The 14,027-nt window shown below is 38.5% G+C and overlaps 1 protein-coding gene across 1 annotated transcript in view; it reads right to left on the reverse strand.

Annotated features, from left to right (window-relative positions):
• LOC140239448 (solute carrier organic anion transporter family member 4A1-like) overlaps positions 1 to 13,744 on the reverse strand; it is a 52,733-nt gene extending 38,989 nt beyond the window's left edge. Inside the window, exon 1 of the mRNA XM_072319283.1 lies at positions 13,728 to 13,744. The gene's annotated coding sequence lies outside the window, so the exon portion shown is untranslated. The remainder of the gene's footprint in view (positions 1 to 13,727) is intronic.
• Positions 13,745 to 14,027: the final 283 nt, after the last annotated feature.

Below are 14,027 nucleotides of genomic sequence, written 5' to 3' on the forward strand. Positions count from 1 at the left end.
CAATTAGCGAAGACGATACACATGAAGTGCACACTGGACAATCTAGATTGCTAGGTTTATCATTTTACAACCCCGTGTATAAGTGGTTCTTCAAATCTAAATCGGGTCAACCTAGAAACAGCAAGGATATGAAAACGAGTCCAAAGTCAAAAAAAAAAAGAACATAAGAAGCTCAACACGGAAGCTGGGAGGTAAAGAGTAACACAACCAGCTGACAGTATCAAAGCACAGGTGCATGCTATAAAATTAATAATCGGCAATTATGAATGTCACAGCTGAAATGTCGTAATAAGATATTACTACATAATTAAGCTATGTTCAGACCATACCATTATTGTTTTCCGTATTGCATCATTATATTTTTCATGCACACATTAGTTATACAATGATGTACAACATATCTAACATGACGATCCAAAAACAGTGTGTGCGTGCGTGTGTACGTGGGTGTGTGCGAACGCAATAGTCGAGCAGCCGTATTGTAGTCTATGTTATGTTACTTTAGAGGGTAACTTGCTATTCCGGTGCACATGAATTGGCGAAGGATACTAATAAGATACCTCGAACCATATCGAATGGAATATTTATGATTGCTGGTTTCATTACTGGCACGAAGGTGAGCACAATCAATCACCTTCAGTGTGAAACACATCACGGCCATCACATTTCTCCCTGATCTCTGGAACGGGTGTGCGCTCTCGCTGAGCCGATATGATTTTGTGTTTGAATGTTTTGTTTGTTCGTTTCTTTGTCTGTCTGTCTGCTTGTCTTTGAAGGAGAATTCTGTTATCAATTTGCTATTCTACGAAAAATGAGAACGCATTTCAAGGGATCGCACTGCAATGTTGAGCAGGAGGAAATGTCATGGCAGGCTATAGTCTGAACTCCGTACATTGTCATTCAAAAATATGCACATCATGATTAACTTGAATAAAATGATTAGACTCAAACAAAAATGAATAATCAGGCATTATTAACACAGAATAATGAAAGAAGCCAGTTACATTTTTTTATTCCATATTGTTTCATGAATTATGCAAATTAGCAGATATTTCATGGAAAAAATATGCCATCTTAAAGGGGCATTCCAGACTTCGGCCTATATATCTTAACATCATGTGGTGCATAAATCGATTGTGTAATGTATAGATTTGTGGAATTTATTGTTGTCCTTGAGCAGATAAACCAATATTACTACTCTGACGAAATCTCTGCCAATTTTATTGTTATATTTCATGTTGTTATATTTGATGTATTTTTCACTGAGAAATATGAAAATAAACTGAAATTGAAATTGAAATCAAAATCTTCTCTTAAGATCTTTCTCTTGCTCCCTGCTATTATATTCTTTTTTGTCTTTAAATGATTTATTGATGTTCAATGCAGTAAACAAGGAAATACATATGTACCGATGTCTTTCGTTTAACCATGGACCTACAACGGTCCATGGTTTAACACAGCAAACGAAGAACAGGAAGCGAGGAAACAGGACATGAGAAGAGCTAGGAAGAGGAGGCAAGACATGGATGAAAACTACTACTAGTAGTATCATAAACTCGCCCTCCCTTGACTTTCATATCGCCCTCTCTCACCGTCAACTCGTCCTCTATCGCCAGACCAGATGTATACAATGCATAAATCTCGTCATGATCGCAACCCTGTGGTAGTACAATATGTCTGTACTCATTTCCTAATCCTTCCATCATCTTGCACGTCAAGCATTGTATATGCACATATACAGTATTACCAGCTGTCATTATCGTGACCTCGGGGTTCGGGGTAAGAGTCGTGAATGAAGATCTTATATCCGGATGAGAAGTTCCTTTTCTTCTTTGTCTATATTCTGGGAATCCCCCCCCCCACCCAACACACACACACACACACACACACGCACGCACGCACGCACGGACACAAACACACACACACAGAACTTGACATAAAAGTGTATCAGGAAGGAACATCTCGCAAATGAAATAAAGAATGGAAGGCAAGACAATTCTGAAACACAAGATTTTATCAAACAGTTGCCGAATGCGCCAGAAATCTTCAATTCGTCTTTAGATAATATGGCCCGTCAAATCTACACCTTTTTGATCTGCACATGCATTGCGAGATTTGACTTGTGATCGGTAAAACAACATTGCCCGAATACTGTTTTTACACTAATAAAAGATGTCCAAAACCAACCAAGAAACGGGATCGCCAAAATCTTTTTTTTTTCTTTTCACTGTGGCATTGATTATGCCCACACTGTAGAGATCCCCACATTGTAGGCACACAAAATTAATGCTCACGTGCATGTATGACCATACAAAAATAATTATAACCACATCAAACACAGACAAAAATATTATTAGCGTATCATGTATACATAATGGCTCACATGATCATACTGAAGCTCAATTTATAAGTTTTACTATTTTATGTGAGCACTATGCATTCTCAACCCAGTTGCACTCGAAGATGCAATATAGCCATGTATGTCTACCCATGTCTACAGAGACTGATGAGAACAATTCTCAATTGTGATTTTATTTGTTGTGCAACAGTATGAAATTGAATATAGACGCTTGGTTAAAAAAAATGAAATAGACATTATATACTTTTCGTTAGCTGGTTTTCCTATAAAACACAAAAAGACGGAAAGAGATTAAAAGTACTACGTTTCAACATTATAATTAAACACGAATATAATTTCCCCTACACTCAATGTCAAATATGGACCTATTATATCCAATGCATACAATACTTGTCCTTCAAAGTAACCAGACGATGCCGTTCACAATAGAACAAGAAACGTTAGAATATTGTGTAAGACGTGCACGAAATTAAACAAAAAAAAAGGCAATTTGGAATTCACTGTCACATTTCGAATCGCACACAAAGTGCAATTAATTTGAAGAATTATACACTTCACCGCATTATACATGCATAATTCTCCAACGGTATCCCGAGCATAAAATTACCTGTACATGTATACTAGTTACTATACAAATTATACTTTGCCTTGAGAGTTTCTGGTTAAAACTACGGGCAGAGGTGAAACCAAAGGAACTATTCACTAAGGGGCCCAGCCCCGAAATGAATAGTTCTTTAGGAGACATCGAGGCCCATAGTTTTAACCAGAAACTTGAAATTTTAGGCAAAGTATATTTCTTTTCAAATATTTTGGATTAAAAAAAAAATAAGAAGGGGGGAATGTAAAGCGAGTAAGCAGCGCACGATGTCAGGCTGCTTTCAAAAAATGTTACATAAATTTCAGAGTGACGGTACGAAGCATTGCGCAATGTCAGAATTGCTTTATGACGTCACAATTGCTTTACAAGAAATTGATACATTTCACAGAATGACGGTACGAGCAGCGCGCAATGTCAAAATTGTTTTGTGACGTCACTTTTTTGGAATTGTCACATTTTCGAGAGACGGTACGACGCATGCAGTGCGCGATGTCAGAATTGGTTTGTGACGTAACAATTGTTTGTTAAAAAATTGTTACATTAATTTTCACAGAGTCAGTGACGGTGCAAATTTCAAAAATGCTTTACTCGGTAATTGTGACATCATTTTGCAAATACAGTTGTACTATGAATATACTGTGGTATACTACCTAAGTAGGTTATTTGCAAAATGTCATCATTACTTTATGGAGCGTCAAACATGCCAACACTCTGATGTTGCTGAAAATATACATAATCACGAGAAGCTCTTTCAACCAAACACGAGAGGATAAATTTGCTATCCAAAATATAATACACAATATGAGTTGATGGACTGTTATAGTCCAGGGAGTATACATAGTTTATCAACCATGATGAAAGAAACCTGGGCAAATTCATCGTGAAATGTAAAGACTGTGGGGCTATGCGTGTTGTACAGGATGATTAGGCGGAGCAAAGTGCGATGAACCACAGAAGGGTTCTACCGCTGATGAACACACGGACCATCAGAAAAATGATTGCATAATCGCGGAAGCTACCCTGTATTCGACCGCATTACCCATGCCACCGCATCCCTATGACCATACAGACACGCAGACACACGCAGACACACACAAACACACACACACACACACACACACATACCCTGTACATGTGATTATTGATGCAGCATACATGGCGTCCATATAACGAAAAATGACGTATATATGTATGGCTCGATTAGTCATCTATTAAATATGTTGATGTGACTCCTCAGTAGCACGGAGAACTAATTAACGTTTGCTCAATATTCGTCTATACAATAATCTCTCTCTTTCTCTCTAACTCTCACTCTCCTCAGTATCTTTCCTGTCACTTTCACACACGTGTCATTCATTAGCTCATACCTGCTGGAATCTTACGCAATCATGATCACTAAGCAACTTTTTCATTCCGGGTTTCCATGAAAAATAATGACATGCTACTATCAAAAGCCATGTGGCTCCTGACGTTGAAAACTGTAATTCATAACCATGAAGGAAATGATAATGTATATTCTATCTTCTATGGCGACCAGGGATGACATCTGCATAGCGATTTTTTATACAGTGGAGAAGGCGCTAAATAAATAATCAACTAAATATTATATATATATAATGATGATAATAGCATCGAATGGCCCTATTTTCTGTGATTTAACAACATCATTGTTATCAATCATCATTTTCGGTATAAATGTTTGAAATAGTTATATTAATTCTTTATTAATTTTTATAATTAAATATCATCAGCATTAAATCATTAGCAGCAGCACAAATACTAACGGCCTATAACGCAAAGAGGAGGATCTCATCTACACATTAAGTTCGTAACAGGATGTTTCTTTGCAGTTACGAGTATAAAATAAGACATTTCACTGCATTGAACAATTAACGATAGACACTCTCCCTGCTGTAGATAACAGGAGACACCTTTATGTAAAACGGCTCTACAAAATGCCCACTGGTTCTTTGAATTCCATGATTGTCTGTCAACTTCTATTATCAAGAAAGCGTGGTGAAACATGTATGTACTTGCCTGCAACACGTATTTAGTCATCATGTGGGTACGTGTAGGTCTACACTCACAATCATCTGCCAGTGTTTGAATCACCCTTTTGGATTGTCCGGATATTAAAAACGCCCAAATTTCTGCAATTTGGCGTTACATCACTTTACCATAAATTTCGATAAAGATTAGTCGTTACCATTTCATTTAAAGGTATGGAACATCATTAAAACACTCTTAAATTTAAGCCCCCTTGATACAGATTTTCCTATACTTTTAGTGATCATTTCAGTTGCAGTAACTTCGAAAGAAATTGGCAATATATACATTATACAAAGAAGATCAACCTGGGCCCCATTTTATCAAAAGATATAATGGATTTTAAATTTCTTTAACACACAGGCTGCCATAGACTTATAATTGAAATCAAGTATATTATAATCTTTAACTCTTCATGAAACAAGGCCCAGATTCTACGAATTCACCCATGCAGTTAAATCACGAACAGTATTATTACATTAACTTCCGTTATAATAAAGTGTGCAGTGAAATTCAGAGTTGCCAATAGTAGTGACAGAATGATAATTTCTGCAGCTTGACCTGATAAAATTACATGTTTCTGTATAGAGAGATGGAAAAACAAATTGTCATACAAATAATATACCAGCATTTTGTCACTGTCGTTAAATACCCGCATGATACGCTGTCCCTCAAATTAGCCTAGGCTAGTCCATCGCACGAGGTGAGAAAACTATTATTGAAAAAAAAAAGTCCAATCAGCGAGCAAGGAACCTATCATGCCATGATGGCAGCATGTTGTTGCAATCATGTAAAGGATTCATCTCATAACATAAAACTAAAAAGGTTATAATGATGACTGCTACATTCAGGCCTACACAAGGGTTAGTATTATCATTATTATTATCAACATCGTCATTTTTTTTCAATGAACTGCCTTGAAATGAGGTTATAAACTGTGAAAATACTAAATCTTGTAAAACTGTGTAAATACTCAATCTTGAGTGATACACGCCATTAAAACCAAAACAACAACAACATTCATGTACATGTGTATCACTTGGAGATGGACTCTGCTTACTCTTAAAAACAAAATCATGGGTTCGAGATCCTGTCCGGAAGCATACGCAAGCGATGCCTTTTACTGGACATGCTGGGTGAGATAATGTATCCCTCTTGAACATGATGATGAAAATGGATACCTGACAATCAAAATCGTTTAAGTGTATATCAATCAGTGGCTATAAAGGTAAATTTCGGAGTAGAGGAGGAAGAGCTAGAGGCTGCCATAGGTGCGCTTGGGAGGGGGGGGGGAGACTGCGTTGTTGCCATTTACAAGATAGCTTTTTTACAATTTCGGCAATATTCTCGGATTCTGAGCTTGAAACATGCTCGAATTTCAAGTTGTGGACCACCCAGCATCTACACTCTTTTCGTCGTATTCACCGTTTTCACTCGTCTCCATCACTAAACTCTATTATGCTAGAGTCACACACGGCCGGATTTCGTACCGGGCCCATAAGGAATTAAAACCGTATCGACCCGGTTCGTGCGATAGAGACGGTAAGCACTATCTGGGCACCCGTCCCGCTTCTTCATGAATATTCATCATCTACATGTATCCGTAATACCGTGGAAATATATAATTTTTTCATTTCCCGGCAGCGTTTTTACATTTCTCGGCAAAACTGAACATTTTTCCATCTCCAGGCGAGACGTTTTAACATTCCCCGTTGATGCAATTTTTCGAAATTTTTTACATTTCCCGGCGATACGTTTTCCACGTATCCAGCGTTCTGCCATTTACTAGTACAGTATCTTACTGCGTGATGAATATTCATGATGAAGCAGGACGGGTGCCCAAATAGTGCTTACCGATAGAGACCCGCATTGACCCGCATCGTAACCCATGTCAACTCCTGATGGATTCCGGGGGCCACGATACGGCGGTGAAAAATTTTTGCTCATGTTCAAAATTTTCTCACGGATTTCAATTCCGTATTGATTTTTATACGGTTCGATGTGGGTCAATACGGGTCTATACGGCTCGAACCGGGTCGATACGGTTTTAATTCCTATATGGACCCGGTTCGAAATCCGGCCGTGTGTGACTGTAGCATAAATTACCCTCCATTCCGGGACTAATCCGGCTCATTTTCAACCGGACCAAATCCGTTTTGTGACCCAGCCGATAAAGTCAGTCCATACAATTTCATTACTAGTATGTTGTAAAATTGTATACACTATAGAATTTGTCTAATTATCATAAGCATTCTTGATAAATTTCCTTTTTAAACTCGACTCTTTGTCCACTCTCTCTTCAGGTCGTGAAATTAATTGTCAGGTACTGATCTCTAGCTCTAGCTTATTGTGAACTGACCTCTTGACCATGCGGTGTAAACAGTCGAATTTCCTCATTGCATCAGAACCACCAGCATTTTATCTCTCAATCGATACGTACTTATCCGTTATTCATCGGGGCTATAAATTAGTACAGCTTTAAAGGGAAGATAAACCCAAAGAGCAATGTGGATTGAGTGAAAGCAGCAACATTAGTAGAACACATCAGTGAAAGTTTGAGAAAAGTCGGACAATCGATGCAAAAGTTATGAATTTTTAAAGTTTTGGTGTTGGAACCGCTGGATGAGGAGACTACTAGAGGATATGACGTATGAGTGGACAACAATACAAAGAAAATATAAAGGATATTCAACAAAAATTCACTTTTCTAGAATTATGAAAGAGCAGTGGACCAACCGCTTTCAGAAAGCAGGGGGAATAATTGCTACCCTTAACATATGTCAATATCAAGTTGATGGAATTTGTAATTTTCATGAAAAATGGATTTTTGTAGTATTTTCTTTATATTTTCTTGATATTGTAGTCCACTCATACGTCATCACCTCTACTAGTCTCCTCATCCAGCGGTTCCAACACCAAAACTTTAAAAATTCATAACTTTTGCATCGATTGTCAGATTTTCTTCAAACTTTCACTGATGTGTTCTACTAATGTTGCTGCTTTCACTCAATCCACATTGTTCTTGGGGTTTATCTTCCCTTTAACATAATTACATGCAATACATCGTGTATCTATTATTTGCGATACTGGCACAACGTGGTATACGGTCTACTACACCGCTAAAGTACTATACTTTACAACGATGATAAATGATGATGATGGTGGTGATGGTGATGATGACGATGATGATGATAATACAATTAGCGATAATTACACCAAAACAATGATCGCTTTTCGTTACTCAATTTATCTTGCTGGTGTTATTGTTTGATGTATTTCACTGTTCGCGAAACGTTATAGTGAAAATTAGTTACATACCGTAACCTGGGGTCTATTTCATAAAGTCATCACATAAAAGTCTTTCAGATATATCCTGATCAGAATGGCCGAAAAGTTCATAAAAATATAGCTTTGACAGATTTTCAAAGAAAAGTAAAATCCATTTCATGAAGTCTATCATTAAGTGTGTCTTTTGAGTGAAAAGTTAGATGTCATACGACTTTTATGAAACGAACCCCATACAGATTGCAGACTTGTAAGAGATGATTCTAACCAAAAGCACAACAGCTCATACAACCTAAGACTATAGTATACGAATTGATTAAACGACAACAAGTACGACAGTTTGGAAACTTAATTTCAGGGGTGAGGTCTTTGCACACTCACGCACAAAATCTTTTGGCTTTTATGACAGAGTAGAACTTGGTTTATGTGGAGAACCACCAAGACCATGAACAGCAATGGCTGAATGTAATTCCTCATACTTTGCATACATAAGCAACAAAATGAATCCATATAACCGTTCAATAATGTCTATAATAACGACTTGGGAACATCACGATTTTACCCCATACTGCGTAAATAAAATAGATTTGTACTTCGCATTGTGATACTGCAAGAACACCATGACAACATGACAACAACCACGGGTTTTTTATGGTTTCATGTCATGATGCCATTTCATGTGACCTCGTGATAGACAACTGAAAAAAAAAATGGAGTTCGGCTACAGAATAAACAGGATTCCTAGCTCCTGTGTGTGGATATGCAGCGTGTATAAGACTGTTGGGATGTTCTCTGCATGAGAGTGTGGTTGGTTACTTTAATAGTTTGCTCTGTGATATTTCTTTTCAATAAGCATCTGAAAGACAAAATCATGCAGCGTCTCATTTAATATCTATAGAAATACGACGGATATCCTTTCGTCACCTTCTTCTTCTCTTCTCTTCTCCGCCTTCATTGCATAATTGTAAAATATGCCTTACTTAATGTATAATCGTGTTTTTCCCCGGTGTCAGCGGCCTATGTATGTCTAATTGTGAGTCTCACAACGCAAAATTATTGCAATGATAATCACTGATAATTTTTCTGTTCACACTTGTCAAATGCATACGTCGCAGTAGGCGGACTTCCCGGTTCCACTGTCGTTTAAATTATACTGCGTTGTTTTTTGGTGTTGTTGTTGTTTTTTTTTTTTTTTTCTGCTGGAGGATTTCGTTTAAGAATGACAAAGCAAATTACATGGAATACGGAGCAGGTTTCTGAATGGAATTAATCATTTTTCGGTTTATCAATATCATATAGGGACCAAGCCACGAACCACAACTGTGCGTCAGCATTGGCAAGAAGCCAGCGATATTATACGAGTGCATTCAACATTGGTATTTTATAGAGACGGCAGTTCCATGGGGTACCGTATACATGTAGGTGTTCCTCGTTCAGGCTGCGGTGATACCTCGCGTGGCATCGCTAATGTATTATTCACGAGAAGTCCCGAGGGGGGCTGGGGGAGGGAGGTGCAGGGATAATGCCTGACACGACATTTGCTCCTGCGACAATTGCTCCGGTTTTTATTTCCCCCATGGACTTTACATAATAAAATTAGGGGCTTATATACATGTACATGTAGTTTGATGCGAGGATTAGAATTAGGGGCAGGGTTATGTTTGTGGGTAGAATTTGGTTGTTATAAATGCAAATGCACATGATGAAAAAGATGGGGGGGGGGGTAGGGAGTGAATGAAGGAAGACTCACTTATCGACAAACCGCCCACATGCACCCCCCCCCCCCACGTGGACACACACACACGCACGCCATTCAAGAAGATGACATGATAATAGCCTTTAAACTCAACGTAATTGTTCTAGAACCAGGTGTAAGGAATGCATTATTTAATAAAAGGGGAAACGTTGTAATTATTGAGAAGTATTATTGACTTATACGTTAAACAAGTGTCTGGTAAAGCTGTTGGCGAATGATATCGTTACCTTGTCTAATTTGCATACACAACCACGATCGGTATAGCCGTCTGGCTTGAAAACAGACTGTACAACTTTCCTTTTCAATTCTGCAATTTTCGAAACTCTTCGTCAAATTTCATTCATACAGTGACTATACATTCTTCTCATTTGTCTAAACTCAACTTAAACGCAGAGAGGGTCTTCCTTTTTTTTTTTATTGTCCACACACGTGAGAACCGAAAATCCCTCGATCGGCCTTTTGTTTGACAACAGGCGCAGATGTTCAATAACTGTCCCCGAGAAGTAGCGGTAATCCCTTGTTTCCTTTTGTCCCCTTCGGAAGCATCCCTGGCAGTGTTTCCATGAAAATAGTCACGTTCGTCTCATCTCCCATAGGCCAATTCGGTCTGCTAACTGTGTTTTTATGGTAATTTCTAACTGAATGGCTTCAAGTATACGTAACCAAAGAATAATTTATGCACTGACATAGCAACACAGCTTCCTCATTGCATATTCCATTGAAAGTGGTTTTGCTCTTTATAATAGAAGCCCCCCCCCCCCCCCTAAAGGTAGGGGATACCTTTTACAGACCTCCCAAAATGCAGCAAAACATTAAATATGAACCTCAGGGGACCTTTTTATGCCACTGCTGAGAAAGTTGGAAGTCTACAGTTATCTACAATTTGAATAATGCACGAAACTCAACTACTCAGTAGTTCTGTGTGTCAGCCACACTTAAGCCTTTTTGTTGCAGTCTTCTGCTATAAACACAAATCTAAAAGTATAAGAGCTGATGTAATAACATTATAGAGTGTGTGGCAAGAATGTAGAAATGTTTGTAAGTTTTGATGAACTTTCTTCACAAAATATACATGATGGACACACATGCAGTGCATGGGTCTGCAAAGGTAGCCTAGTAATGTACTGGAATTTACGGTGAGCCTCGAAAAAAAAAAATTCAATTAAAAATCTAACGGTCAATAAAAATGTACTAAATGTTACCTTCCACTTTCAATACTTTATGGGAGTTTCTAAAATGATACTCTCTTCAACATACCACTGTATTTATACAACTCTTCATTTGAGGCATGCAAATGGGACTCCCTACCTTTAATGGATGCCATATAAAGTTACAGTGATCTGAAGTCGGATTTATCTATGGCAAGATTGACGATTGAGGCAGTGCCAAACACCTGTGAAGGGTCATTACATTGTTACTTATCTTTTATAGGCAACACTGGTTAATTGAAAGTAGGCCTACATTAAACAAATTGACATTTTTCCTTGCCCTTATTAGGGTATGAATCACAACGCAAACTTCGCAATAATACATTTGGGATCAAAAATTCATCCTCGAGGTATAGTGATTGGTTGAATAGTTTCACGTGACGTATAGTCAACTATTTCAGAACGCTGGCATTTTTGACTATCCGTGGTAATGAGGGAAAATTGACGTCACTTTTTATGAAAACATTTACCAAATACGTAGTACAATCTCAGTAGTACTCGGTATATGGTTATGTCACGAAGTAAAATATCTGTGACATCACAAAGCAATTATTGCGACATCACGCGCTGCTTCGATCCTGCCTAAACAACATCGCATCAATTATTATTACACAACTTCTCGCCCAACTCAGGATTTGAAAGCTGTGATTGTTAGTGTACGTGCATATTTTCTTTTTTCAAAAAACCCTCCATTTCGTTGAAAAGGGACAGAAAATAATCCTCGGTTTGCGGTGTTTTCGCGGTCACTAGATTTTGAGTTTAGATGATTAAGTCATTTCGCATCCGGGTTGAAAGAACAGATGAAATGCAAAAGCACGTTTCAAATGTATGCAATTTCTAATGTCACGTCGATCTAATTTGAACAGTTGAGTTAAAAGTTGTATTTTTTTTTCCTGTTTTAATAGGCTTCTGACGAAAGTGCGTGATTATGTAATACACACCTAAAAAAAAAAAACTATTTACCTCAATATTTTCAAATGCAAAGCAATGAGATATAAGTAACCAACATCCACGCCACCATGAAGTAGGCCTAACTAGTAAAGAGGTGCACACATTGTTTGTTACTCTTTAACATTAGGTTACCCCCTTCCCCCAACACACACACAGGTACACATAAAAATACATGCACTGTACCAATAGCAACGGTGCTTGAGCTGGATTCTGTTTGCAATATTTTTATATCCAATTTTGTCTAAAGTCCGTGAGGCCGCAGTAATAAAAAAAAAAAACTAAAAATAGATAAAGAAAGAAAAAGCCTTGTAATGGAAGGAAGTTGAGGATGCGGTAATGTTCGTCGCCTTCCGGATAGTGCAAAGATATAGATAACATTCACATCGCAGAATCAACAAAAACAAACCAAAGAAAAAAATGAATAAATCAAGCAGGAATAAATCATTGTCGTCAGGAGAAGATCTGAATGTCGTGACAACGCACTGGGGGCAATCACCGAAGCGGCGAATTTGACATCTCAGCCCGTGCCTTGGACCAAGACAATGTCAGTAAAGACGCCCGGCCTTAGCGTGCTCGCGCTCATGCTCTGGAACAAGTCAAGTCACGAGTTGGACTATTAACTTATTAAGAAGGAAAGTACTTAGGCCTACCTCCTTAGTCCTGGCCCCTGTCCTGACTACATTCACATGCCTTGTTTCTTTTACGATAGGCCTTTCTACAGAGGGCTAGATCAGTCGGAGTAGTCAGCAATTTGTTGAGAAGTTGCCAATTCAGTAGTCACGTCTCTGCTTCATCAAGTGTTATAGGATTTAAACGTCTATGCATGGGTAGCAATTCAACGGTTCTACTGTTCTCCCGTTTTCGCTTAATCGAGCATGATCGCTGGTGGTCAGCGGTAAATCAAAACAGCGGAAAACACATACAGTTACAGGCCTATCTAACACCATTGAACACAGTGTATACACTTTGATATAGAACGTTCTAACATACATCTCAAAAGTGAGTCATGCTTAACTCAACTGTCACAAATGGTCAAAAGCCAAAGAACGTCGGTATCTCATCTTGTGTGAAATTAAGGATCGTCTCTTATCGATTCCATTTGATAATTATTTCAGCACTGCGTCGTGGTACAATTGTATTGACATTAATAGTTGCATAATTTGCAAAGCTTCTCTCCTCTGGAGTCTACACGATTACGACAGAAATTGGGATAGGAAATCCATGCACTCGTTTGTTCTACTCTTTAATAGCTTTAGCCCAGTGAGTTAATATTGAATACACGCACAACATCACAGAATCATGTAAGGTATACTCGCAGGCGGAAGCGATTGTATCTCACGCACGTATGCTACACAGCAAAAACTTTCACCCGTTATCACCTGCTCCGATCAGGGAGGTTCACCCACACCATACCATAACACACGCCGGTACACAAGAACACACGCAACATGAACGCCGGTACTCTTATGTACGCAGACGATCATGTCTTGAGAAGTAGGCATTTTTGCGTCTACTTGTACTTACGTGAATATCTGCATTTCGACACGCACTTCTCGTCGTGTTCGTGCTCAAGTGAAGTCCTTGCCATGAGTAAATTCCTTTCTTAAATTCCAACAAATCCAGTGTCATCTAACAGTCATCTTTTCGTGAGGATCACTTATCTCGTTAGGCGTAGGATGCTATCTTCCTTGTTTGTCTCGGAAGCTCGCGGTGGATGGATGGATGGGGTTTCGATCGTTCGTTCGCCGATCGTACATTCCCTGTACTGATACACACGTACACACGTTACACACACAAACACACACAAAGTCGATCGGGCGAGGA

Source organism: Diadema setosum, chromosome 16, assembly GCF_964275005.1.
Source record: "Diadema setosum chromosome 16, eeDiaSeto1, whole genome shotgun sequence".
In the NCBI taxonomy this organism is placed as follows: domain Eukaryota; kingdom Metazoa; phylum Echinodermata; class Echinoidea; order Diadematoida; family Diadematidae; genus Diadema; species Diadema setosum.